The sequence below is a fragment of the Tetrao urogallus genome, assembly GCF_951394365.1.
Source record: "Tetrao urogallus genome assembly, chromosome: 3".
NCBI classification, from domain to species: Eukaryota; Metazoa; Chordata; class Aves; order Galliformes; family Phasianidae; genus Tetrao; species Tetrao urogallus.
The window spans coordinates 40,372,687-40,378,252 of NC_136815.1; positions in this window are offsets into that span (position 1 = coordinate 40,372,687).

Genomic DNA, 5,566 nt, shown 5'->3' on the forward strand with positions numbered 1-5,566 from the left:
ATTCCAAAACACGAGAGCAGAAAACCCAGGCTATGCCCAGTGCTCAGGTTTTCCACTCACTGCCACTGCTCTCTAAACAGCATTAGCAATACAGCATGAATTTAATACCTCCCAGAATTCTACCACTTGTCTTTAAATAGCACAGACATCAAACAAATCCCAGCTATTACACAAAAAGCTACACTACAACTCACAGCAAAAACCACGTGAAAACACTCTGGCTTAGGAAGAAGCAACCCCTTATCTGTGTATCTAGGTAACCACACAGTGTAATTTCCACTGAATAGAAGCAAGCGTATGAAAACTGAGCAAACATTTCATCAGCCCTCAGTTTTCGGCAGCATAGAATCAAGCATTTCTGAATGGCATACTTCAATTACAAGAATTCCTTCACTGTCCTGTTTCTTTGTCTTCAGCTACAGGCTCATTCGAGCAGGGGATGTGATCTGTGCATCTGTCAAGCAAAGGGGTGCATGTGTTTGTAGGCATCTGATTTAATACTGATTATTACACAAATATTACAGAATCATCAAATCATAAATACAGTAAAACATTAGAGATAAATAATTAACATTGTTAGGCTGAATAGCACAAAAATTCCTAACAGATAAAATGTGTTTTTGAAATGCCAGGAAGAAATAGTTGCTGCTTCAAGGAACACAAGCAGTTTCGATTTTATTATTATTGTTATTTTAGCAGATTGAAAACAGAAATGAGAAGTTTCCAAAGCAGTGCTGTGTTTTAAGCATCCCACTCTAAAAATCATAACCATTACACTGCTAACCAAGGTGACAAAGGCTTTAAACACTCAATGCTTAATTTGAATGACAACTCAAGGAAGCAAACACTTATCGTAGTCATTGAATGGCAATATTAAAACCATCGCTAACCAGAAACATGATGACTATATATTTTTAATTCACATTATTTTAGTACTTCAAGTTACAGCACTTAAGGAGCAAAAACATCGCACTCAGCAGAACTTTGCTCTAAATGCAATGACTTGTACACTTGATGCCGATTGTAAGGACACACTTTGAAATACTGTCAGATAAGACTGCAACAAATCCATCGTTACAGGTTAATTCTACCGTAAGAAATCATACATTTTATTTGTGAATCTTCATACAGAAAAAAAATTGCATGAGACAGAAGTTCTGAGAAGATACAAAATGAGATGACTGTGATCACCTCCATGAATCCTGAAATGGCAATGCTGCGGCAAGGCGGTATTTTCAAGATTTATCAGCAATGGAAGGTCCCATAGCTCCAAGTGCCCCACAGCACCCAGATGATCTGGAATCACGTATTTTCTTGAAGCTTCCATCCAGCAAACAACAAACATGAAGAAACAGTAGGCCAGAATAGGTGGGAATCAGGGTTACCAGAAATTCATCCAATATTTTGGCAAATGCAACAAGGAGTTAACACAGACTTTCCTCTTTAATAGTACTGACTGAATTAATCACACATATACATTTCACCTTAGGACCACTGATCACCAATCACTCTGATTAACCTAGAATCTCAGTATCACGACTTCCATGCTCTTGGTTTACAGTTCTCTACTATGGCAAATTTTGCATACCAAAACCTAAAAGGGACAGAATCATCTGGTTAACTGTGCACTATCTCAACATCACCCACGATGTTACCCGTTCATGTCATTTGGCACTAGTATGAATAATAGAAGGCTTTTAATATTTATCACTATTTCAAAATGGTAAACAGAAAAACATCAAGCTACTTGAATGTGGGAATGCTACTTGAGTGCTGGTATACAACACACATGGAATGGAATTTACTGTACATCCTTATAGCTGTTCATCAATTGAGCAGAAGGTACGGATCAATTTAGTGGAAAAACAACAGCAACAAAGCATTGCAGACAGCATTAACACCCAGATAACGTAGAAAACTGCTGTTTTAAACACTGAATGGAGCACTCAGTCCTATGGAAGCTGATGTCAGATAGTGAAACCTGTTCTTCTGTACTTTTAAAGTTATGTTTAAGGCCACTGTAAGAGCACAATACACTGTTTCAGGGAATAACTCCAGTGCCAAAACGGGTCTTCTGAAGAAAAAAAAAATGTTACAGGAAACCATACAGAATTAGCTCAACATCTCCTTTCCCAGCAAGAAACAACCACTCCAGGGGCACAACGGCTGCATTTCCAGAAAGCAGAGGCCAGAATAAAAGCAAGCAGTAGTCAGACACCCTGCCTGTGCCGCAGGACCCCTACCAGGCAAGCTGCTCCACCATCCTCCTGCATCAAAACATAGGGGAAGAGAACTGTAATAGGTGTTAAACCCTGAATTATGGCCCCAAAAACTACTACGTAGGAAATACGTCCCCACAAACTCACCATATATTTAAAAGTAACCATGTAATACAAACAATTGCCTAAATGTTTATTATTATGGTTGATCAAATCAGAAGACATGCTGGCAATTTCCTTTAGGTATCCACTGCACAATAGCATTTTGGAGGAGCGTGGATGACGCATTTATTCCACAGCAGCTCTGCCTTGCCAGCTATCAAGTATTCTCAAGATGCTTTTGGAAAGATCCGTGCCATCAAGGAGCACACCTTGCCACCTTCATGTACTTCACTACAGATGGGTAAGGCACGTTATTACTAATGTGGATGTTTCCATAGGATTGCTCGTTATATCTTAAGGTTTAAAAGCATGAAACCACCTTTTGTTTTACTCCTCTATGTCACAGCGAACTCGCCCCTCCCTTGAAAAAGCAGCACACAAGAACTTCAGCAGTTTCAGAGCACAATGTTTTAAACGCTGGTTCAGGACCACTAGCAAATTAAGAATTTTCACATGCACTTTGAAGAACAGTTGCTGTAGATTCTGAGCTTTGTTGTTTCTCACGCAACTGGCTGAAAATGGTGCTCTACTTCACAAGACATGCAAATGCAGTTTCGAGGGGAAAAAAAAGTCAGACATTTGCTAACAACAGCACGTACAGATCCTGCCCAATGAACATCACACAAATTAAGGAGAGGAAATTTGAAATGCTGGCACGGAAATTAAGTTATCAAAAAGAAACACAACATGATAAAACAAATTGCAGGGCAAATGCTGATCAGACACAGATATTTGCAAAACAATGCAACCCTTCCAGAGGAGAGTAAGCAGCTGTGCACTAAAATCTTCCACAAGTAATAGAACAGCTTAGGGAAGGCTTTCAACTTCTTGCAGTAGTCAAAAACACTGTAACATTCCATAAGGAGTTGCATACAGTCTTGTACCACTGTGAGCAAAAGGGAAATCCAAGACACATAAGACCACTCCAGGAGTATGTTTCAGTCACCTCACACCCTGGTGTCAGAGTTCAGGTCAGCTCTCGCCACCACTGTTTTTTCCTATGCAAAGTGTGTCTGCTTAGAGTTGGATATGCAGATTAGTACAGATACAAACAGATCAAGTACAGACAAGGGTGAAAACTTGATGATGCAGGATGATCTTGTATCAGATATGACCAAGTGATCAACCAGACCATTTTTCATGCTGCCAATAAGACAGTCTCTTAAACCACGTAAATAGTCTGAGCATTTCTCACTCTCTTGAGTTTATGCTGCAATTTTCCCCAAAATTCACATCTCAGAACTGCATGAATCCATTATTGTAACTGATTATAGATACCAATGTCAGTGTAAGAAAAGAGGATTTAATGGCATCAAAGTCATTCAAATGAAAATCAAGTAGGAAAACATTGCAGTGCACTTCAACCAAACCACCAAACTGTCACAAATGACACGTCATATAAATACAGACAAGAGGTAGCTGGCAGCTATAGTTCCACTAATTCTAGAAGTGCCAAATTTGTAAAAAATAAAAAGTATTTAAAAAATTAAATTTCTCAATTGAAAGCAAAGAACGTCTAGTTTATTGCTTTTAGAGGTTCTTTACATGTGAGACTGGCAAAGGCATATCAAACAAAGTTACCTGGCTGTTGATGGCTTTTGATTAAATTCACTTTTTTGAAAGAATAAAACCTTGAATGCAAATAGTCAGCTTATTCCCACTGTTATATGTTCTCACCACAATAAACAAACACTTACATTTTCCAAGAGGGATCTCATTTCCAACAGGACACTGCTAGCTTACTTTCTTATGAGAAATCAGTAACAGAACCCAAACCAACGATCTCAGCAGAAAAAAATATATATATTGAAAACACAGACCAACATTTTTAAGAAGCAACAGGCATTCTAAGTAGAAGGACAGTGAGAAACACAACACATGAAAAGCAGATGGAGATATGATGATCTGTGGTACGTGTGGGTTTTTTATTAAAGCTTCCAGAAGATTCTTTTTGTGTGTGTTTGAGGAGTGGCAAAGGTGGGACAAGAAAAAAAGGAAAGAAACATAAAAGAAAGAAAGATGCAAGAATGCATGAATCGAGGTAACAACTGCCAAAGCACGACAGAGACCTGAGAGACTTCAGAAGTGCGGTCTGAAAACTGCTCAGAGGTCAAGTAAGTCACTTGAAAGTTGTGCTCATTTCTCAAAAGATTCTGGAGGGGAGGCGTAGGGGGATCTGATAGATGAGATATTTGCTTTTGGTTTGAGGAGGGGAGGCTGTTTGGTTTTTTGTTTTTCTTTACATGCACAGTGCAAGTTTGTATAAAGAAGTGGTAGCAGAGATGACAGATGTTACTCTGCAGCAAAAGAAATACCTTGACCTCTAAAGTAAACTAAGCATACAAAATGTAAGAATAGAAGGTGCATGTAAAACCAGCAGCAATATTATGTTTGGCTTTCCACTACTTCTGCAAGTTACTGTACATATAATACATCACTGTTATAGAAATGGCACAGCCTCAGACACTTTCCACATTTTATTTACATTTTAAGACTAACTTTAATCTCAATCACATATCCATACATTTCCTTTGTTTCACTAAAACTTAAATGCATGGTTTATTAGAACAAAGACTGTAAACAAATATTTGCCATGTCCAATACATGTAACACACAGGAGCTGCTTAACAGAAATTAATCCCCCCATTTTATAAATACAGGTATCAAAACAATCCTGAACATACTTTGTGACACTACTAGTAGTCGGTACCCACACCCTTGCAAAATTAAACAAGATGAGCAACGGTATTCACTGTACCTGCTACTTTAAAACAAATTTTAACTGCAGCTCTTTTACTAAGCAAGATGGATAAAGCATGCCATTTATATTTTGCCTTCTCAAGAGATTATTTTCAGAAACATATATTATTCCACAGCAATCTGACACTTCCTGTCATGCTTTCATCTTGTAAAACCTGAATTCCAATTTTAGGCTATTCCAGGCTTATGCTTAAATGACAGTGCCTTGGTAAGAGAAAAAAATAATTGTGCTGCCTTTTTCTCCCATAGTGCCTGAAAACATATTGGGCATACATATATTATATATATTCTTACAAATGTCCAGGTCATGTATACCAGCTGAAATTCTTTTAATGTGTGGGTGTTTGCATTGTGAGATTTAATCAAGACATTAACATGAGTAGAAGGTTGTTGTTTTAAGACAGAAGTTTGAGAATCAGCTAAAA